Source organism: Lontra canadensis, unplaced genomic scaffold (assembly GCF_010015895.1).
Source record: "Lontra canadensis isolate GAN:19392208 unplaced genomic scaffold, GSC_riverotter_1.0 scaffold190, whole genome shotgun sequence".
Classification (NCBI taxonomy): domain Eukaryota; kingdom Metazoa; phylum Chordata; class Mammalia; order Carnivora; family Mustelidae; genus Lontra; species Lontra canadensis.
The window spans coordinates 67,522-92,405 of NW_022631184.1; the positions used below are offsets into that span (position 1 = coordinate 67,522).

At 35.2% G+C, this 24,884-nt stretch overlaps 1 pseudogene; it reads right to left on the minus strand.

Annotated features, from left to right (window-relative positions):
• Nucleotides 1-10,209: 10,209 nt before the first annotated feature.
• LOC116861091 lies at nt 10,210-11,148 on the minus strand (annotated as a pseudogene).
• Nucleotides 11,149-24,884: the final 13,736 nt, after the last annotated feature.

A 24,884-nucleotide genomic window follows, 5' to 3' on the forward strand; every position in this document is an offset into this window, starting at 1 on the left:
ATATTCCATTGTATATATGAACCCCATCTTCTTTATCCATTCATCTGTTGAAAGACATCTTGGCTCCCTCCAAATCTGGGATATTGTTGACATTGCTGCTATGAACATTGGAATGCAAGTATCCCATCTTTTCACTACATGTGCAACAATATGGGTGGAGCGAGGGACTATTATACTAAACAAGTCAGCCAGAGAAAGACAAATACCATATGATTTCACTCATATGGCATGGAATCATATGGAATCACTCGTATGGTATTTAAGAAGCAAAACGGATAAATATAGGGAGGGGAAAGAAAGAGGTAAACCAGAAAACATACTCAACTATAGAGATCAAACTGTGGAATCCTGGAAGGAAGTTATTCAAGGAGATGCTTTAAATAGGTGAAGGGTATCAGGATGTTACTAGTTGTGTTGAGCACTGAGTATTCCATGTAAGTGATAAATCACTAAATTCTATACCTGAAAGTAATATTTTTTCTGTGTTAAATAACTGGAATTTATTTTTTAAATATTTTATTTATTGGACAGAGAGAATGAGCACAAGCAGAGGGAGTGAGAACCAGGCTCCTCTTCAGAGAAGTTTTGAGAAATCTATTTGAAGTGCACTGTGGATTCTTCCAAGATCAACTGAAGACTTTTCCCGTAAAGTGGATGGTAGCATATCCAAGGGAAGCAAGTGATATTTGTTCCCTGATTCAGTTATAGTGTCAGTGATGGGGGAATTACAAACGTGCTTTATGTTCATTTAATTCACTTGTTTGGCTACTTTGCCACTACTTTCAAAATCTAGAATAATGTGTTTTTTTTTCCTGTTTGAGAGAACAAAAATACAGCAAAATACTTTAAATAAATCTTGCCCTTCTGCCAGTAGGCAGAAGGAACTAAGGAGAAAAGAAGGGTATCTCTAACAAAGTCCTAAACATCATAAGTAAGCATGTTTACAAATAAGACATTTTGAAGTTTATTGGAGATCCTAGTGTTTTAACTAATTTAGTACTCTCAGTACTAAAGTATAGCAGTGGAGGTGAACACTGATAGTGTAGCCTCAGTGTCAGTGAGAACACAGATTAATTCCCAATTTATTTTTCCAAGTCAGTTAAGAGGGAGGCTTGAGAAAGGCCCCTGTTGTACCTTGGAACCTCATCTCTGGTAGGTAGAACTTTGGAAAAACTGGCTAGAGGACTAAGAGAGCCTGGAGCACTCATCTTTGTAACATTTTCCTCCATGCCCTGGCTCGTTTCAGAAATAGCAGAAACCATACACTTTGGGGTTCTGTGTAAAGGCATCAATTTGCCAGAGTTTAGTATTAAGAATTTTAGTGTTTATTTTAGTTGAATCATCTAAGATGCAGGTGACTTGATTTCCCAAGTTAACTAAGTGTTAGTTAGTGGAGTGTACATTGTTTCTTATTTTATCCTTTTAGTTTTAACTAGGCTAGATTAATCCTGGTTCATCCCATTAATGGACATCTTGTTAAGAGCTACCCCAGTGGACTCAATATTTAAAAGAAGACCAGAACTTCATTTTAAAACAATCTGGGGCTGGCTCTAATAAATTTGCATTGGGATTTTGAGTACAAACCTAAATCTTATTTTTATTTTATTTTATTATACTTTATTTTAATTCAAATATAGTTACCATACAGTTTATATCAGTTTCTAGTCTACAATATTGTGATTGAACAATTCCACCTTTCACCCAGTGATATCATCATGGCAACTTCATTCCTTAATCCCTATCTTATTTTGTTTTATTTTTTGGTCTTATTTAAATTCAAATTAGTAAACCTAGAGTGTATTATTAATTTAGGGGCGGAATTCAGTGATTCTTCAGATGCATATAACACTCAGGCTCAATATATAGAGTGCCCTCCTCAATGCAAGTCAACCAATTACTCCATCACCCTACCTGCATCCCCCACCAGCAGCCTGAAGTTTGTTCTCTATAGTTGAGTCATTACAGATTGTCTGTCTCCCTCTCTGTTTTTTATCCCATTTTATTTTTACTTCTCTTTCCCTATGTTCATCAGTTTTGTTTCTTAAGTTTCACATAACAGTGAAATCATATGGTACTCGTCCTTCTCTTACTGACTTTTTCGTTTCGCATAATGTCTCCTATTTCCATCCACATTGCTGTAAATGGCAATATTTCATTATTTTTGAATGAGTAATATTCTATTGTTTCTAGACAGTATCTTTCTCCATTCATCTGTTGATGGACATCTGGACTTTTTCCATAATTTGCCTGTTGTGGACAGTGCTGCCATAAGCATTGGAGTGCTTGTGTCCTATCAGATCACTAATTTTGTATCCTCTGCATGAGTGCTTACTAATGTAATTGCTGAGCAATAGACTAGTTCTATTTTTTTAACGTTTTGAGGAGCCTCCATACTGTTTTCCAGAGTGGCTGCACCAGGTTACATTCTTACCAACAGTGTAAGAGCATTCTCCTTTCTCTGCATCTTTCCCAACATTTGTTGTCCATTTTAGCCATTCTGATTGGTGTAAGGTGGTATCTCATTGTGGTTTTGATTTGTATTTCCCTGATCCTATGTGATGTGGAACATTTTTCCAAATGTCTGTTGACCATTTGTATGTATTTGGAGAAATGTCTGTTCATGATTTCTCTCCATTTCTTCACTGGATTATTTGTTTTTGGGTGTTGAATTTGAGATTTTCTTTATAGATTCTGGATACTAGCCCTTTAACTGATATGTCATTTGTAAACATCTTCTCCCATTCTGTAGATTTCCTTTTAGTTTTGTTGACTGTTTTCTTTGCTGTGAAAATCTTTATATCTTCACACAGTCCCCATAGTTCAATTTTGCCTGGTTTCCCTTGACTTTGTCTAGCAATAAGTTGCTGTGGCTGAAGTCAAAGAGGGTTGCTGTCTCTTCTTCTCTATGATTTTGATGGATTCCTTTCTCAAATTGAGGTCTTTCATCCATTTTCAGTTTATCTTTGTGTATGGTGTACAAAAATGGCCCAGTTTCATTCCTCTCCACATGGCCATTCAATTTTTCCACCAGGAATGGATGTTGTGCTTTGTCAAATGCTTTTTCTGCATTTATTGAAAGGATCTTATGTTTCTTATACTTTATTTTATTAATGTGGTGCATTTTGTTTATATATTTGTCAATATTGAACATCCCTTAAAACCCAGGAATAAATCCAACTTGAACATCTTGAATGATTCTTTTAATGTACTGTTAAATTATATTTGCTAGTGTTTTACTGAGAATTTTTGCATCCATGTTCATCAGAGATATTGGCCTATCATTCTCTTTGTTAGTAGAGTCTTCATGTGGTTTTGTTATCAGGGTAATGCTGAGGTAATCCTGACCTCATAGAGTGAATTTGAAGTTTTCCTTCCATTTTGATTTTTTGGAATAATTTGAGAATAGGTATTAACTTTTCTTTAAATGTTTGGTAGAATTATGTAAAGTCATCTGACCATAGATTTCTGTTTTGGGGGAAATTTGATTACCACTTCATTTTCTTTGCTGGCTCTCAGTCTTTTCAAATTTTCTATTTCTTTCTATTTCAGTTTTGGAAATTGATATATATGTAGGAATTTATCCATTTCTTCTGGATTGTCCAGTTGTTTGATGTAAAATTGTCCCCAATATTCTTTTATAATCATTTGTATTTTGGTGGTGCTGATTGCTATTTCTTTGGTCTCATTTGTGACTTTATTTATTTGATCTTTTTTTCCTCTTTCTTTAAGATGTCTGGGTAAGGAGTTATCAATTTCATTAATTTTTCAGGGAACCAGAACCTGGTTTCATTGAATTTTTATATTTTTAAAGTTTCTGAATCATTTGTTTCTGTTCTGATTTTTATTCTTTCTCATCTTCTGCTGGATTTAGACTTTATTGTACTTATCTTAGTTCCTTAAAATGTAAATAAATATTGTTTATTTGAGGTTATTGTTGCTTTTTGAGGTAAGCCTGTATTGCTATACAATTCCCTCTTCTGGCCACTTTGGCTGCATCCCAAATTTTTGGACTATTGTTTTCATTTTCATGTGTTTCTATGTACTTTTTAAATTTATTCTTTGAATTCTGGTTGATCTATTCATTGTTTAGTAGCATATTGTTTAACCACCAGGTATTTATGACCTTTCCAAATTTTGCGGGGTTGCCTTCACGTTTCATTGCATTGTGGTTGGAAAATATGCATAGTATGATCCTAACTTTTTTTTTTAACTTCTTATAGCATGATTTGTGACCTAGTATTCTTTTCTGGAGAATTTCTCATGCATTTGAAAAGAATGTGTATTCCGCTGCTTGAGGATCTAATGTTCTGCAAATACCTGTTAAGTCTATCTGGTCCTGTATGTGTTTCAAAGCCATTTTTACCTTGTTTATTTTCTGGTTAGCTGATCTGTCTATAAGCAGGGTGTGAATGTCCCTTATTTTGTTATTATCAATGTGTTCTTTTATGTTTGTTAAGGCTTTATATATTCGGATGTTCCCATGTTGGGGTTATAAACATGTACAGTTATTAGATCTTCTTCTTGAATACTTTTATTATGATAGAGTGTCCTTCATCTTCTGTTATTGTCTTTTGCTTAGAATCTAGTTTGTCTGATGAAAGTATTGCAAATCTGGCTTTTTTAAATATCCATTACATGATAAATATTATTTCATCCACTCACATTCAATCCACAGGTGTCTTTAGATTAAAAATGAGCTTTTTGTAGGCAACATATAGATGGATATTTTTGTTTTGTTTTGTTTTGTTTTGTTTTGTTTTGTTTGTTTTATGGACTTTATGAAAGGACACACTGTATTTCATTGGAGTGCTTAATCCATTTACATTTAGAGTGGTTATTGAAAGACATGTATTTAATGTCATTTTATTACTTGTTTTGTCATTTTTTTCTGCAAGTTTTCTCCATCTAGTCTTTATCACTTTTGGTCTTGCCTTTCCAGTCAGAGGTCTCTGTATTATTTCTTGTAGGACTGGTTTAGTGGTTACAATATCCTTTGGTTTTTGTGTGTCTGTGAAACTCTTTATCACTCCTATTTATCCAGCCTTCCTGGATAGATTATTTTTGTCTACAGATTTTTCTCATTAAGCAGGATGAATATATCATGTTACTTCCTTCTGGCTTGCCAAGTTTCTGTTCAGAGATCCAGAGCTAGCTGGATGTGTCTTCCCTTGTAAGATTGAGAATTATTTTCTTTGTTCTTTTAACACTTTTTTCTTTATTAATTTTCTATATTATTTTTCTTTATTTAGCTCACAAATTTAACTATAGCATGTGTTGTTTTGGTCTGATTTTCTTGCTTTTGTTGGGATTATTTGAGCCTCCTGGATCTAGATGTCTGTTTTCTTTATCAAATTAGGGAAGTTATCAGCTATACTTTCCTTAATAAACATCTGCCCCCTTTTCCCTCTTTTTCTTTGAGACTTCTATATTATGAATGTTATTATGCTTGATGGAATCGTTGAGTTCCCTAAGACTGTTCTCAAGTTCTATAATTCTTCTCTCTTTCTTTTATTAAGCTTCACTACTTTATAGTATTTTATTTTTTATTTCACTTATTCATTCCTATGCTTCTTCAATCCTTGTGATTATTGCATTCAGTGTATTTTGAATCTCAATTATTGCAGTTTTCATTTCTTTCTGTTTTAAAATAATTATTTATTTTAGAGAGGAAGAGCACATGGAGGGAGAAAGTTAGAGGAAGAGAGAGAAATAAATTCCCCTCTGATTATGAAGACCTTCACGGACTTGATCTCAGGACCCTGAGATGGTGACCCGAGACAAAATCAAGAGTTGGGCATTTAACCAACGGAGCCACCCAGGGACACCAGCTTTCATTTCTTACTTTCTTTTTTTTTTTAACTGATTTATCTCTGCAATAAGGACCTCCCTTCCATTCTTTTCCCAAGCCCAGTGAGTACCTTTATGGTTGTTACTTTAAATTCTTCATCAGGCCAATTACTTATATCAGTTTCACTCAGGTTTCTCACAGTGACCTTGTGTTATTTCATTTATGATGAATTCCACTATCTTGGCTTTTTGTAAATGTCTCTGTCTTCAAATCTGTGTTATAAAATCCTGTTTGATTTCTGCCCCTGAGGTTAATAGCTTTATGATACAGAAACTATAGTATCCATGGCCTGGTGCTTCAGGGGGTGTATCTTGTGTGTGCTTCATGCACTCCATTGGATGCACTCCATTTTTGTTGCTGTGTACTTTGGGCCAGTCATCTGAAGAAGCTGTCCTGGCCTGAAGTGGACAGTTTGGTCCTTGCTCAGGGTGTGGGAATTTAACTAGGTGTGATCAGGTCTGATTGTTAAACAAGACCTGATATTATTACCATTAGAATCGAAGCTTAGGAGAGCTTTATGGTCAGAAGACTTGCTGTGGACAAGTTCTTCTTCTTCTTCTTCTTCTTCTTCTTCTTCTTCTTCTTCTTCTTTTTTTTTTTTTGTGGAAGGGGCTTACCACACTGGGACCAAGGCTCTTTTGACCAGGAAGGGCTGTATCACCAGAATGCAGAGGTGTTGGACTCTATGTAAACAGGTTAGATAGCCAGTGTAGTCCTTGTGCTTTTTACCCCAGGTAGTCTACCCCAGGAGTAGGGGAAGGAAATTTTTCTAGCCATCTCCTTTTCCTTGGGAGAGAGGTCTCCATGCTTGTTGCTCTCAGGGAAACATTCTTAGAAGAGTGAATAATCTCTCTCTTGTGTGTCCCAGGACTTTTTCAGTCACCATTTTCATCCTATCTGACTCTGGGTTATTTATCTCCCTTCTCTCCATGACTGGCACAGTGCTCTCAGGGCTCTATTTCAGTCAAGCCTGCTGATTTTTTTAAAATTTAAATTCAATTAATTAACATATACTATATTATTGGTTTCAGAGGTAGGGGTCAATTATTCATCATTCTTATATAATACCCAGGACTCATTACATCACGTGCCTCCTTAATGTCCATCACCCAGGCACCCCATCCCTCCACTCACCTCCCCTCCAGCAACCCTCATTTTGTTTCCTATGTTTAAGAGTCTCTTACAGTTTATCTCTTTCTCTGATTTTGTATTGTTTTATTTTTCCTCTCTTCCCCATGATCCTGTTTTGTCTCTTAAATTCCACATATCAGTGAGATCATATAATTATCATTCCCTAATTGACTTTTTTCTCTTAGCATAATACCCTCTAGTTCCATCAACAGCATTGTAAATGAAAATATTTCATTTCTTGATGGCTGAGTAGTATACCATTATATATATATATATTCACATATTCTTTATCCATTCACCAAGCTTGCTGACTTTTAAAGATGGAGGATTTGGGGGCACCTGGGTGACTCAAACAATTAATCCTCTGACTCCTGATTTTGGCTAGGTTCATGATCTCCAGATCTTGAGACTGAGCCCTGCATTGAGCTCTCTGCTCAGTGGGGAGGCTGCTTCTCTCACTCCCTGTGCCCCTCCCCTTGCATTATCTCTCTCTCTTTTTCTCTCCCTTTCTAAATACAATAAATTAAAACAAAACAAAACAAAACAAACAGGCAAGCAACAAACAAAACTCCGGGCTTTAGGAATAGAATGTGAGTAGAGAATTGCAGTGGCTTTCTGGGAGTGGGTCTCCCTATGTTGGGATTGAGTCAGGTTTGACTTAGAAGTTCAGTTGTGCCAGACTGCAAGGACATGAGATTTGGAGCTAACAGGCTTAGCAGCCAGTTTTGGGGTGGAGCTACCCTGGTCATGTGACTCTGCATTTATGCTGAGGGTCAGGGAAGGAAAATGGTGCCTACTGGCTCCTTTGTTCCCAGAGTGGTGTCTCCATGAAAGTTATCTTCCATGAACATGGTCCAAGAATGAATAATCTTCCCCCATGTGCCTCAGATGGTCCTCAGATATTTCTCTCTGCCTCTGGCTCTTTGCCTGCCTTCTTTCCATGAATAGGGTAGCACCTGCATGGCTCTATCTCAGCAAAGTTTGCATACATTTAAACTCTAGTCTTCAAACCTTAACCCGTTGCAAAAACTCAGCTCCTCTCCTTTCCCCAGCCAATGGCTTTGAGGAAGTCTTCTTGAATATTTCCCTGTGTACTCACCTCTCTCTCTTTTCTCTCTGACCAGGGCTTCCTCCCTTTCATAACACTCATGATTCATTTCTCCCCCAAACCACTGCACTCCCCACTCAATGTGGCCTCTACTTCTAATTGTGGAATTTGTTCTGTCAGTCCTTAAGTCAACTTCCAGTGTATTCAGAATGATTTGATAGATACCTAGTTGTGTTCAAAGAATGAGATGACCTTAAGTCCTCTTATAGTGCCATCTTAGCTCCTCACCCCTCATTCTTTTAATATAGTATTTTATTCTTAAGTTGGACTGAATTTATTTTTTATAACAAATGAATTCACTTTAGTTAAGAACTTTAGATGATCATATTTTGAATCCCAAATTAATTTAATAATAATAAAAAACTTGCTGGTAAATGTTTAATGAGCATTTGGCCCCTGAAATTAAGCAGTAAATATCTTCTTTTTGCAGATATGAAAATTATGTTATGAGATAGGAAGTTATTTCTTCCATCTCAAGCAAATGCTTACTTTTGAAAATATTACCATATTATCATATAGCTTCTTGAGATGAGAATATTTCCCATTATATATTTTAGGAAAATTCATCCTTATGCCATTCCCAAATAAAGCTCATAATCAGTTAATAGTCTATAAATCTTTAAAGGTTCATTTAGTTTTAGTATAAAAATATACAAATTTATATATATATTGTAGAATGTGGATCTTCTATTTTTGAAGAAAAATACTTATTTCCAATTCAAATGCATCAGTCATAAATCACTGTCATGCTTGGATAATACAGGGCTTCTTACATTTTATTCTAGATTTCTTATTTATATCTTCCCTCAGAAAATGTAGAATATAACAGAATTATTCCTTAAACAGTGATGGTTTCATATATATATATATATATATATATATATATATATATATATATATATGGTACAGAAGACCTCACACAAATCAAACCCCCCAATTCTGGTTGACTAGAGTTATGAGAATGCAAAATGTATAATTAAATATCCATAACAGAAATTATCTTATAAAAGATTAACAATATCTTTGGGGGAAGTAAAAGTTGAGTGTTTAGGGGAATGCTTTGGAAGTGGCTCTGATTGATTTCTCAGAAGTATATAGTATGTAAATTCCATCAATCTCTTCATACAATAGTTCTTATTATTTAATAATCCATTTTGCATCTCCTCAATCATAATTATTTATACTGTGGTACACCTGTAATAAGTTGATTTCTTATGGTTCATCTAAATTCCCCTGGGGTCCCTTTCATTAAAAAATGTAGATTTCATTTCCTTTCTAATGTGGGAGGACTTCAAAGTTCATGAAGAATTTTATCCTTAATCTCTATATCTATCATATTATATCAATCAGGAGAGCCAGTGTCCACTCTTTAAGAGTAAACTTTAATAGAAATAAAACAAATAACCATCTATCAATATTGATAAGTAGATACTAGATATATTATTTTTCTTTATAGAAATCTTTATAGAAATTTTTTATAGAAATTTTTCTTTATAGAAATCTTTATAGAAAATTATATAATTTTCTTTATAGAAATTTTATAGAAATCTGGCAATGGTATAACATGTATTGTTCTTATGTTCTCTTTTCAATATTTTGAGGACACATACTAAGTATATTAAAAGTAATACACTGGATAATACCATCAAGCTAGATTGTTTCCATTATCACTTCTACATATTAGCAAAACCTTATTTTTTAAAAGATTTTATTTATTTATTTGTCAGAGAGAGCGAGCACAGGCTGGCAGAGTGGCAGCAGAGGCAGAGGGAGAAGCAGTCTTCCCGCTGAGCAAGGGCCCAATGTGGGACTCGATCCCAGGATGCTGGGATCATGACCTGAGCCGAAGGCAGCCGCTTAAGCAACTGAGCCACCCAGGTGTCCCTTAGCAAAACCTTATTGCCCAAAAGTTAGGAAGAAATAATGACCTTTTCCTTAGTTGAAAAATTATGACAAAGAAAACAAAAAGAGTGATGAAGCATATACATTTTATCAAATTTCAATTATTTTAATCTTCTAAATTATTTTAGTCCCTACCTTCTATCCTGGAATAATATTGCTAAAGAATATACAAGGTGCAAGTAATCTACTTCTGAAGCCACAGGACTAATGAGAACTTACTCTACATTTTTATAGAGCACATTCTCTGAATCACTCTTCTCAAGGCACAAATCACCTCCTTGTTTCTCAGGCTGTAAATAATGGGGTTGAGCATTGGGGTCAGGATGGTGTAGAAGACAGCCAAGGCCTTGTCCTCTGTTGGAGATCAGAGGGATCTTGGGCGTATGTAAGTGTAAGCAAAAGGTGCATAGTAGAAAGTCACCACAGTTAGGTGGGTGCTGCAGGTCGAATAAGCCTTCTTCCTCCCCTCTGTTGACTGCATGTGGCAGATGGCAAAAAGAACCCGGCCATAGGAACATGCAATGCCAATGAAAGGAAACACAACCAAGAGTCTGGTGCTTACAAACACTGTGTATTCATAGACCCAGGTTTCCATGCAGGCCAGAGTCAACATGGAGGGGACATCACAGAGAAAATGGTTGATAGTCCTGGATCGGCAGTAAGGTATATGGAGGGCATATACAGTGTGGGCACAGGAGTTGATTGAGCCCATTATCCAAGATCCTATTATCATCGAAGCACATATTCTTTTACTCATATGAATGGGATAGTGGAGAGGAAAGCAAATAGCCACATAGCGATCATAGGCCATTGAGGCCAACAATAATCCCTCTCCACCAGCTAAAGTCAAGAAGAAGAAGCTCTGAACCCCACACCCAATGAAAGAAATAGTCTTGTTCCCAAAGAGATAATCAAAAGCCATCTTGGGGACAATGGTGGAGATGTAGTTCAGGTCCATGAGGGAAAGCTGGCTAAGTAGGTAATACATTGGTGTGTGGAGATGGGTATCCACAAGGATGAGGATGATCATGGACAGGTTGCCAAAAAGAGCGATTAGGAGAATGAGAACAATGAGAATGAAGAAGAACAAGCCAATTCTTGATGGTGGAAACAATCCCGATAAGAAGAAATCTGTAGAAGTTTGGTTATTATATTCCATAGGGCACTAAGTTTTCCCTAAAGACAGATACACATAAAGTATAAAAAACAAGTTCTCATTAATTCATTATCAGAGTGCTTGGGTAGCCCAATCTGTTAACAGGCTGCCTTGGCTCAGGATCCTGGGATCAAGCTTCACACTGGGCTCCCTTCTCAGTGGGGAGCCTGCTTCTCCCTCTCTTGCTGACCCTCCCTCTGCTCTTGTACTCTCTCTCTCTCTCAAATGAATACTTTTTTAAAAATCTATAAACAAGAGTTAATAATTATTTTGAAAAAAACTCATTTTTCCTCATAGATAAAATTTTATGAGGCAAACATCTATGTCTAAATATGTAAAAACTATTTTACAGAAATCTCAATTTGTGAGAATTATGTACTTTTGTAATGACTTTATTAAGTTATGTGTATTTTCCTACATAAATATAACTATTAACAAAGTCAGAAATTATATCTTATATGTAGGCATTATAAATCAATATAAATGAATTAAATTACAGACTCATTTGAATATAATTTTATGACAGGAGATTTTTTAAAATAATTAAGTCCAATATTTCTGGAATTATAGTAGCCTATCAGTTCATATTGTAGATATATATTCACATCCTTTGATTTCTGCTCAAAAAGCCTGTCAAATCAAGCTTTTTAGCAAGTATCATTTTTCCTTCTTTTTTATGCAGAAATATACTTTGAATTATTTTGTCATATACTATTTTCACAAAACAATTTTATTCATCCTTCTCACACAACTTCCAAAGACACTAGTTTAAGTAAACTCTTTTCATGAGAACTTACTCTTTAATTTTTCTTGTAGCTTTCATGACTCTGTTCAAGTGCTTTGAAAAAAGATGTGCATTCTGTTCACCTGCTTCCCAGTAGTTACATGATATTATGCACTGTGTTATGACACATATCTTTTACTTATTTCTTTTTGTTTGTTTGTTTTTGTGTATTTAAAATTATTTTCATTCTAAATAAGTTTGAGTTCACCAAATATGTAAATTATCCCTCTGTCATAAAATTCAGTTAACATAATAATAATCAAGTAGGAGAACTCAACATGATGGAGAATTAAGGGTACCTTAAACATATCTCAGCCCTTGAACACAGCTATATAGTTGTCAAATCATTTTGAACACCGAATAAATCAATTAAAGATGTGAAAGAACAAAAACTGCAAGTCTACAAGTAGAAAAAATGACAAGAGATATAGCTGTGGATAAGGCAGTGGGGAGGAACCATGATTATGGAGGATACAGAAAAATATTATAAGCAGTAGAGCACAAAATATGAGCTTTTAGAAGGTTACTACAGTGAGGTATGTGTTCTGGTTAAAGGTGCTTAGGTGTCAAAGTGATGTGAACTCACAGATGTGACACTATGGTCTAAGGATCCCCTGGGTTACATGAATGAGCAGCTCATAAGTGCTGTAATTTTCCCAGAGATAAAAGAGTGGAAGCCAGCTGAGAGCAGTGAGTGTTGGTGCTGGATTTCTGCTCTGTTTTGACAAAAATGGCAAAATAACAATAGTGAGAACACTTTTCCTGAGGCAACTCAACAAACAGCAAAAGCATGGTGAGACCCTCTCTTGAATAATCAGCACTGGCCCATGCAATGCCATTCCTTAAAATACGGAGATGTGAAAGTCAGTAGCGTGCCTGAGATAAAAACCTCAGTCACAGGCAACATGAGTATAGGGTTCTAATAGAAAATGAGAACATAGGAGTGATTGATTGTTCTTATGTAGGGCTCCCTGAAGGGGGGGCACAAACTTTCATCTCCAAAGCTAGAGAGCAAGGCACCACAATATTCATCCTATCCATCAGTGATAAACAGGGGGAAAAAACCAGCACCATATAGTGGAGACCAGAGCTACTTACATAAATCCCTGCCCACCTCTGCCCTGGAGGTGCATTTCCACTAGGGCAAATCCACTGACAGTCAGCACAACAGGCCTTTCCTTCCGAAGACCACAATGAACAACTTGCTCACAGGAAGTTTACTTATCATAAAGTGCTGCAAAGCTTTAGTTCTAGGGTAAAATAGTATCTAGGTGCCATTTTACTTTTACTCTTTACTTGCTACTATTATTTTTTCTTCTATTTTCTTTTTTTTTTCAAATTTTATTTATTTTATTTTTTATTTTTATTTATATATATAGACTTCGTATATATATGTAATTTTTGTTTATTTTTACTTTATTATTATTACATCATCATCATTATTATTTATGTCGGGATCTAGAGTTTTTTAACAAGCAGACCAAAACATACTAAGGATATTGATTTTTCCCTTTGTTTTTGTTTTGTTTTGTTTTGTTTCTCTTTCTTTCTTCTTTTCTTTTCCATACCAAATGATGAGAGAGGGAAATTCATCCCAAAAGAAAGAACAAGAAACAGAACCCATGGCCAGAGATTGAATCAATACAGATATAAGTAAGTTGTCTGATCTGGAATTTAAAACAATGACTATATGTATACTAGTTGGGCTTGGAAAAAACATAGAAGACACTAGAAAATCTCTTACTGCAAATATAAAAGAACTAAGTCTAGTCAAGCTGAAATTAAAAATGCTATAATTGACATGAAATCTGAAGTGGAGGCCATAAAAATGATGATGGACGAAAGAGAGGTGACTCCGTAATCCAGAAGAGAAAATAATGGAAAATTATGATGCTTAAAAGAAGAGGGAAACAAAAGTCATGAAACACAAAGGTAAATCGAGGGAAATTGGTGACTTTTTATGTTTTTTATTTTTTTAAAGATTTTATTCATTTATTTGACAGGCAGAGATCACAAGTAAGCAGAGAGGCAGGCAGAGAGAGAGAGGGGGAAGCAGGGTCCCCACTGAGCAGAGGGCCTGATGCAGGGCTCGATCCCAGGACACTGAGATCATGACCTGAGCTGAAGGCAGAGGATTTAACCACAGAGCCACCCAGGCGTCCCAATTGGTGACTTTTAAAAAATGTAATAACATTCATATCTTAGGGTCCCAGGAGATGAAGAAAGAGGAAAAAGTGGCAGAAAATTTATTCAAACAAATTATAGCTGGATACTCCCCTAATCTGGACAAAACACAGACATCAAAATCTGAGAACTCCAAATAAATTCAACAAAACAACAACAAAAACAAAGGGAAAATGTCTATATTCTTGGTATATTTTGGTCTGCTTGTTAAAAACTCTAGATCCAGACATAAATAATAATGATAATGATGATGTAATAACAATAAAAGTAAAAATAAACAAAAAGGCACCTCACAAATTCTCAAGATATAAAGACAAGGAAAGACTGCTGAAAGCAGCAAAAGAAAAAGTCAATAACTTTCAAGGGAAAACAGATCAGGTTGGCAACAGATCTGTCCACAGAAATATAGCAGGCCTTGAAAATAGTGGAAGAAATATACAATATGCTGAATGGGAAAATATACAGTTAAGAATTATTTATCCAGTAAGGCTGTCATTCATAATAGAAGGAGATATAATGTTTCCTAAACAAATACTAAAGGAATTCATGACCGCTAAACTACATCTGCAAAAAATTTAAAGGTGACATTTTGAGTTGAGTGGCAGAAAACAAAAGAAAAGAAAATAAAACGAAACAAAAATGAAGATGAAAAAGGACTAAAGAACATCACCAGGAACCCCAACATCTACAGAATGCATAATAAAACTAAATTCATACCTATCCATAATAATTTTGAATGTAAGTGGGCTAAATTATCCAATCAAAAGACAGAATGTCAGAACGGATTAAAAATAGTGCATCTATATACTGCCTACAAGAGATTCTTTTTATTTTATTTTTATTATATTTAAATTCAGTTAATGAACATATAGTGTACCATTAGTTTTAGAGGTTGAGTTCAGTTATTCATCTGTTACATATAATGCCCAGTGCTCATTATATCATATGTCTTCCTTAATGCCCATCATCCAGTTACCCATCATCCACCCACCTCCTCTACCTCATACTTCAGTTTGTTTCCTATAGATAGGAATCTCTTATGGCTTGTATCCATCATTGTTTTCATCTTATTTTATTTTTCTTTCCCATTCTCTATGACCCATTATTTTGTTTCTTAATTTCCACATATAAATGAAATTATTGGATAATTCTCTTTCTCTGATTGACTTATTTCACTTAGCATAACATCTTTGTCACTGCAAATGGTAAGATTTCACTTTTGATGGCTGAGTAATAGTTCATAGTATCTGTACACACACACACACACACACACACACACATACATATACCAACTTCAGATTGAAAGTAAGGGGATGGAGAACAATCTATCAAAATGATGGACACCAAAAGAAAGCTGGAGTAACCATACTTACATCAGCCAAAATAAGTTTCAAACCAAACAGTGTAAATAGAGATGAAGAAGGGTGTTATATCATAATTAAGAGGTTTATCTAACAAGAAGATCTAACAATTGTAAATATTTATGCCCTAAAATATATAAATCAATTAAATGTAAATAAAAACAAATTCATTAACAGTAATAAAATAATAGTAGGGTATGTTAACACCCCCTTACAACAATGAGCAGATATCTAAGCAGAAAGTCAACAAGAAAACAATGGCTCTGAATGACACACTGGAGCAGATGGACATGACAGATATATTCCAGTACATCTCATTCTAAAGCAGCAGAATGCACATTCTTTTTAAGGTCTTATGAAACATCCTCTAGAATAGATCACAGATTGGGTCACAAATCAGACCTCAGTATGTACAAAATGACTGAGATCATGCCATGCAATATTTTTCAGATCAGAACTCTATGAAACCTAAGTCAACCACATGAAAAAACAATTTACAAAATCCCAAATACGTGGAGGTTAAAGAACATCTTACTAAGGAATGAATGGGTTAACCAGGAAATTAATGAAGACATTTTAAAAAAATGGAAGCAAATGAAAATTAAAACACAAAGTCCAAATTTTTAGGATGCAGCACAGCAGTTGCAAGAGGAAAGTATATTGCAATACAGGCCTACCTCAAGAATTTAGAAAGGTCTTAAATACATAGCCTTACTTTATACTTAAAGGAATAAGAAAAAGAAAGGCAAATAAAACCTAAAGCCAGCAGAAGAAGGAAAATAATAAAGCCAGAGCAGAAATAAATGATACAGAAACAAACAAACAATACAAAAAAATAGAATAGGTTAACAGAACTAAGAATTGGTTCTTTTGGAGAATTAATAAAATTTATAAAGCCCAGTCAGACTTATAAAAAAGAAAACAGAAAAAAAAAGAATAAAATCACTAATGAAAGAGGATAGATGTCAATCAACACCACAGAAACACAAACAATCATAAGACGATACTATGAAAAATTATGTCAACTAACTGGGAAACCATGAAAAAAAAAAGACAAATTCCTAGAAACCTACAAACTACAAAAATTGAACCAAGAAGAAATAGAAAATTGAAACAGACCAATAACAAGCAAATGAACTGAATCAGTGATCAAAAATCTCCCAATAAACAAAAGTCCAGGACTGGATGTCTTCCCAAGGGAATTCTACCAGACACTTTAATAAGAGATACATCTTCTTCTCCAACTGCTCCAAGGGATAGAAATGGAAAGAAAACTTCCAAACTCATTCTATTAAGCCAGAATTACCTTGATTCTAGAACCAGAAAGAGATCCTGTAAAAAAGAGGTACTAAAGATGAATATCACTGATAATCACCACTGTAAAAGTTCTCAATAAAATACTAGAAAATCAAATTCAACAATACATTTAAAGAATTATTCACCAGGATGAAGTGGGACTTATTCCTGAGATGCAGAGATAGTTCAATATTCACAAATCAATCAATGTCATACACCATATTAAGAAAAGAATCTACAAAAATCATATAATCCTGTCAATAGAGGCACACAAAGCATTGGACGAATTAGAGAATCCTTTCTTAATAAAAACCTTCAACCATGCAGGGATAGATAGACCATACCTCAACATCATAAAGGCTATATATACAAATAACTCACAGGTAATATCATCCTTAATGGGGAAACACTATGATCCTTTCCCATAATGTCAGGAACAAGTTGTTCGGCATACTACTGGATGTGTTAGCATCAGCAATCAAAGAAGAAAAGAAGGAAGAAACTCCAATTTGACAAGAAGACATCAAACATTCACCATTTAAAGATGACGTTTTTCTATTAATAAAACCACAGCTATTCTACCAGAAAATTGCTGGGAATAATGCATGAATTCTGCATAGCCACAGTATATAAAATCGGTTTTCAGAAATCTGTTGCATTTCTATACACTAGTAATAGAACTGAAGAAAAAGAAATCAAGAAATTGATTCCATTTGAAACTGAACCAAAAACAATAAGATGACAAGGAATGAACCTCTCTAGAAAGGTAAAAGATCTGTACTCAGAAAACCACAGACCATTTATGAAAGAAATTAAAGAGGACACAAAGAAAGGGAAAAGCATCCCATACTTGCAGATTGAGAAAGCAAACATCTAAAAATGTCTACACTACTCAAAGGAATCTACACATATAAAGCAATCTCTATCAAATACCACCAGCATTTTTCACAGAGCTAGAACAAACCATCCTACAATTTGATGGACACACAAAGACACTGATTAGCCAGCCAAAGCAATCCTGGAAAAGAAAAAAAGAAAAGAAAAGAGAAGAGAAGAGAAGAGAAGAGAAGAGAAGAGAAGAGAAAGAAAAGAAAAGAAAAGAAAAGAAAAGAAAAGAAAAGAAAACTGAAGGTATCATGATTCCAAATCTCAAGCTATATTACAAAACTATAGTCATTCAGATAGTATGGTATTTACACAAACATAGATATATAAATCATTGGAACAGAATAGAAAACCAAATAGTGGACCAAAACTATGTAGTCGACTAGTCTTTTACAAAGAAAAGAATATTCAATAGAAAAAAGGCCGTCTATTCAACAAACGGTGTTGGGAAAACTGGGCAGCAATATGCAGAACAATGAAACAGCAACCACTTTGACCTCAGCATGGACCTAGACACAACCCCTAAGGAAAGGGAAATAAAAACAAAAATGAACTATTGAGACTTAATCAAGATAAAATCCTTCTGTATAGCAAAGGAAATAATTAACAAAACTAAAAACAGCCTACACAATGGGAGATGATATTTGCAAATGACATACCTGATGAAGGGTTAGTATCCAAAATCTATAAAGAACTGATCAAGCTTGATATCCAAAAATGGACAGAAGACGGATAAACATTTTTCCAAAGAAGACATGCAGAGGGCTAACAAACATATGAAAAATGCTCAACACTCATCATCAGGGAAATGCAAATCAATACCATGATGAGATACCACACCTGTCAGTATGGTTGAAATTGACACCTGTCAGTATGGTTGAAAGTGACAATATAAGAAACAACAGCTATTGGTGAGGAAGCAGAAAAAGGGGAACACTTTTGCACTGCTAAAGGAAATTCAAACTGGTGCAGTCACTCTGGAGAACAATTTGGATGTTCCTCGAGAAATTAAAAATATAAATACCCTAGAATCCAGCAATTAAATTACTAGGTATTTACCCAAAGGATACAAAAATACATATATGAAGGTTTACAAGCACCCCAAAGTATATAGCAGCATTATCAATAATAGCTTAAATATAGAGAGAGAGTTCAAAGGTTCAATGACTAATTAAAGGATAAAGAAGATGTAAGATGTATACACACACACACACATATATGCATATGTATATATGTATGTCTACATACATACAGATATTTCATTTTTTGATGGTTGAGTAATATTCCATTACACACACACACACATATTCCATTATATTATAATATATATATATTCCATAATATACAACATATAATATATAATAATATATAACATATGCTCTCTCTCTCTCTCTATATATATATATATCTGTCTATACACACACATACACACAATCATATATGGGATATACATCATATATGGAATATACATACACAATCATATGTAATATTCTATATAAATGTACACACAACATATATTCCATAGATATGTGTATACACACAGAAAAATGTTATTCAACCATCAACAAATGAAATATTGCCATTGCAATGATGTGAATGGAGCTAGAGTATATTACACTGTTCAAAATAAGCTGGTCAGAGGAAGAAAAATACCATATGATATCATTTATATGTTGAATTTAAGAAAGAAAACAAATGAAGGTATGGAAAAGGGAAAAGAAAAAGGAAGAGAGGAAAGCAAGCCATTAAGGACTCTAAATTATAGAGAACAAACTGAGCACTGATAGAGGGTTGGGGGTGGGGGGTGGGATAGTTTGGTAATGGGCATTAAAGATGACACTTCTTGTGATGATCACTTGTTTTAGTATGTAAGTGATTTATTACAGAATTCTATTCCAGAAAACAATATTGTGCTCTATGTCAACTATGTCAAATTGAAAAAAAAGAATAAAGAAGAAAGAAGCAGAAGGAGGAGGAGGAGGAGAAAGAGAAAGCAGAGAAGAAGAAGAAGAAGAAGAAGAAGAAGAAGAAGAAGAAGAAGAAGAAGAAGAAGGAGGAGGAGGAGGAGGAGGAGGAGGAGGGAGAGGAGGAGGAGGAGGAGGAGGGGAAGGAGAAAGAAGGAAAAGGAGAAGGAGAAGGAGGTGTAAACAAATTGGGAAAGAGAACAAAGGGGGAATTCAGAAATGAAAAGAAAAAATAAGAAGTTTTTGGTAGATAGAAATTTTAAGAAGTGATGACTTAAAAGGAAAATTGGCATTTTGAGATTATTATATATGGGAATAAGTGGTAAGAATATCCAGAAGAAATATCGTCAGTGAGTAAGCCCAGCATGCTGTGATGAGAAAGGATTGTAGTGCTTCAGTTTCTTCTTTTTTTCATTTTTTAAATTTATTTTCAGCGTAACAATATTCATTGTTTTTGCACCACATCCAGTGCTCCATGCAATTCGTGCCCTCTCTAACCCCATCACCAGGTTCCCAAAACCTCCCACCCCCCCACCGCTTCAAACCCCACAGATTGTTTTTCAGAGTCCATAGTCTTTCATGGTTCACCTCCCCTTCCAATTTCCATCAACTCCCTTCTCCTCTCTAGCTCCCCTTGTCCTTCATGCTCTTTGTTATGCTCCACAAATAGGTGAAACCATATGATAATTGACTCTCTCTGCTTGACTTATTTCACTCAGCATAATCTCTTCCAGTCCCATCCATGTTGCTACAAAAATTGGGGATTCATCCTTTCTGAGGGAGGCATAATACTCCATAGTGTATATGGACCACATCTTCCTTATCCATTTGTCCTTTGAAGGGCATCGTGGTTCTTTCCACAGTTTGGCGACCGTGGCCATTGCTGCTATGAACACTGGGGTACAGATGGCCCTTCTTTTCACTACATCTGTATCTTTGGGGTAAATACCCAGTAGTGCAATGGCAGGGTCATAGGGAAGCTCTATTTTTAATTTCTTGAGGAATCTCCACACTGTTTTCCAAAGTGGCTGTGCCAACTTGCATTCCCACCAACAGTGTAAGAGGGTACCCCTTTCTCCACATCCCCTCCAACACATGTTGTTTCCTGTCTTGCTCATTTTGGCCATTCTAAGTGGTGTAAGGTGATATCTCAATGTGGTTTTAATTTGAATCTCCCTGATGGCTAGTGACTCTATGGTCAAATAATCTTCGACAAAACAGGAAAAAATATACAGTGGAAAAAACAGTCTCTTCAATAACTGGTGCTGGGAAAACTGGGCAGCTATATGTAGAAGAATGAAACTCGACCATTCTCTTACACTGTACACAAAGATAAACTCAAAATGGATAAAAGACCTCAACGTGAGACAGGAATCCATCAGAATCCTAGAGGAGAACATAGGCAGTAATCTCTTCGATATAAGCCACAGCAACTTCTTTCAAGATATGTCTCCAAAGGCAAAGGAAACAAAAGCAAAAATGAACTTTTGGGACTTCATCAAGATCAAAAGCTTCTGCACAACAAAGGAAACAGTCAACAAAACAAAGATGCAATCCACGGAATGGGAGAAGATATTTGCAAATGACAGTACAGACAAAGGGTTGATATCCAGGATCTATAAAGAACTCCTCAAACTCAACACACACAAAATGGATAATCATATCAAAAAATGGGCAGAAGATATGAACAGACACTTCTCCAATGAAGACATACCGATGGCTATCAGACACATGAAAAAATTTTCATCATCACTAGTGATTCATTTTCTATAGTCTTTTAGGATTAAAGCCATCAAACTGCTGAGGAAGTCATTACATGAAAAACAGAGGTACACACACACACATCAAGATAAAATGATTGGAATTAATTCATAAAAACCTCACAAAAGATGTTTTCAGATAAATATGAGAAGTTGTGACATCCAAAGTAGAATTATCATGTGTTATATAAAAAAAAAAGTCAGATAACAATAAAGGACTTTTGGAAATTAAAAGGATAATAATTATATAATTAATGCAATGGGAGTTTCAAAAGATAAGTTGGAGAAAACTAACCACAAATAAAACAACAATAATGAAACAAAATTTGAGATTCAGAACAGATGAGAGAATGAGAGGATTAATATAAGATGACCCAGAGTAAGGACCCCTGTTGGCTCACTAGTTTGAGTGACAAACTCTTGATTTTGGCTCAGGTCATGATCTCATAGGTCATGGGATTGAGCCCTTAGCTTCTACACTCGATTGGGAGTCTGCTGGAAAAATTCTCTCCCTCTGTGCCCCTCCTCATGAAAGTGTTCTCTTTCTCTCAAATAACTAAACTTTTAAAATTAATAATAATGATGATAATAATAATAATAATAAAGATGAGCTAATATACACTTCTGGTCAAACCTGAAAATGAATGTGACATGAATATTTTTGAATGAATACTGCTAAACAAAAACATTTTTTCAGAGCCATTATGTATGAGATACAATACTCAAATAGAATGCAATAAATATAAGAAATAAATGAAAAATAATCTATTAGTTTATTGAAAATACAAATATCGTCTTGAAAACATGTTCTTAATAATTCTAAATATCTACTAAAAAGAGATCTTAAAGTCCTCTTGAGTGAAATTTTAGTAATATGAGAAGAAAGATATATCATCATGTAAATAAATTAGCATGAGTAGTTATATATTATGTATGCAACCAATAGGTCCTAAAGAGAAACAATGCTGTCAATGCATGTCCCTGAATATAAAATGGGATGTAAATATGTTTAATGAGGGGAGGGAAAGGAGAATGAAAAGGTGGTAACATAGGGAGGTGGCAGCACAAAATCCATAGTGGCCTGAGGTACAAATTATGGTCTTGTATTTGAGTTTAGGAATCAACCATTAGAAGGTAAACATATCAACCAGGAGATCAAAGAAGAAGTTAAGCAATTCATGAAAACCAATGAGAATGAAGACACTTTGGTCCACAACCTATGGGATACAGCAAAGCAGTCCAAAAGGGGAAATATATAGCCATCCAAGCCTCCCACAAAAAAATTGAAAAATTGAGAACACACCAGCTGTCTCTACACCTTAAAGAACTGGAGAATCAACAACAAATCAAACCAACTCCACACATAAGAAGGGAAATAATCAAGATTAGAGCTGAGATCAATGAGGTTAGAAACCAGAGATACAGTAGAACGTATCAATGAAACTAGAAGCTGGTTTTTTGAAAGAATCAATAAGATCGATAAACCATTGGCCACACTAATCCAAAAGTAAAGAGAGAAACCCAAATTCATAAAATTATGAATGAAAGGGAGAGATCACAACTAACACCAAGGAAGTAGAAACAATCATCAGAAGTTATTATCCACAGTTATATGCCAATAAGCTAAGCAACCTAGATGAAATGGATGCATTCCTGGAAATCTATAAACTCCCAAAATTGAACTAGGAAGAAATTGACAACCTGAATAGAATGATATCTAGTAATGAGATTGAAGCAATGATCAAAAACCTCCCAAAAAACAAGAGCCCAGGACCTGACGGATTCCCTGGGGAATTCTACCAAACTTTCAAGGAAGAAATAACAGCTATTCTCCTGAAGCTGTTTCAAAAAATTGAAGCAGAAGGAAAACATCCAGACTCTTTCTATGAAGCCAGCATTACCCTCATCCCCAAACCAGGCAAAGACCCTACCAAAAAGGAGAATTTCAGACCAATATCACTGATGAATATGGATGCTAAGATTCTCAACAAGATCCTAGCAAACAGGATCCAACAGCACTTTAAAAAGATTATCCACCATGACCAGGTGGGATTCATCCCTGGGCTACAAGGATGGTTCAACATTCGCAAATCAATCAATGTGATAGAAGAAATTAACAGGAAAAGAGAGAAGAACCACATGGTCCTCTCAATTGATGCAGAAAAAGCATTTGACAAAATCCAGCATCCATTCCTTATCAAAATGCTTCAAAATATAGGGATAGAGGGAACATTCCTGAACTTCATAAAATCTATCTATGAAAGACCCACAGCAAATATCATCCTCAATGGGAAAAAGCTCTCAGCCTTCCTGTTGAGACCAGGAACACGACAAGGATGCCCACTCTCACCACTCTTGTTCAACATAGTATTAGAAGTCCTAGCAACAGCAATCAGACAACAAAGAGAAATAAAAGGTATCCACATTGGCAATGAAGAAGTCAAACTGTTTCTCTTCGCCGATGACCTGATTCGTTATATGGAAAACTCAAAAGACTCCACCCCCAAACTACTAGAACTCATACAGCAATTCAGAAATGTGGCAGGATACAAAGTCAATGTACAGAAATCAGTGGCTTTCTTATACACTATCAATGAAAATAAAGAAAGGGAAATTAGAGAATCTATTCCATTTACTATAGCACCAAGAACCATAAGATACCTGGGAATAAACCTAACCGAAGTGGGAAATGAACTGTACTCGAGGAACTACAGAACACTCATGAAAGAAATAGAAGAAGACACAAAAAGATGGAAGACCATTCCATGCTCTTGGGTCGGAAGAATAAACATTGTTAAAATGTCTATACTGCCTAGAGCAATCTATACTTTTAATGCCATTCCGATCAAAATTCCACCGGTATTCTTCAAAGAGCTGGAGCAAATAATCCAAAATTTGTATGGAATCAGAAGAGACCCTGAATCGCTAAGGAAATGTTGAAAAACAAAAATAAAACTGAGGACATCACATTGCCTGATTTCAAGTTTTATGACAAAGCTGTGATCACCAAGGCAGCATGGTACTGGCATAAAAGCAGATACATAGACCAGTGGAACAGAGTAGAGAGTCCAGATATGGACCCTCAACTCTACGTTCAAATTATCTTCGACAAAACAGGAAAAAAATATACAGTGGAAAAAAGACAGTCTCCTCAATAAACCGTGCTGGGAAAACTGGACAACTATATGCAGAAGAATGAAACTTGACCATTCTCTTACACCGTACACAAGGATAAACTCAAAATGGATAAAAGACCTCAATGTGAGACAGGAATCCATCACAATCCCAGAGGAGAACATAGGCAGTAACCTCTTCGATATCAGCCACAGCAACTTCTTTCAAGGTATGTCTCCAAAGGCAAAGGAAACAAAAGTGAAAGTGAACTTTTGGGTCTTCATCAAGATCAAAAGCTTCTGCACAGCAAAGGAAACAGTCAACAAAACAAAGAGGCAACCCACGGAATGGGAGAAGATATTTGCAAATGACAGTACAGACAAAAGTTTGA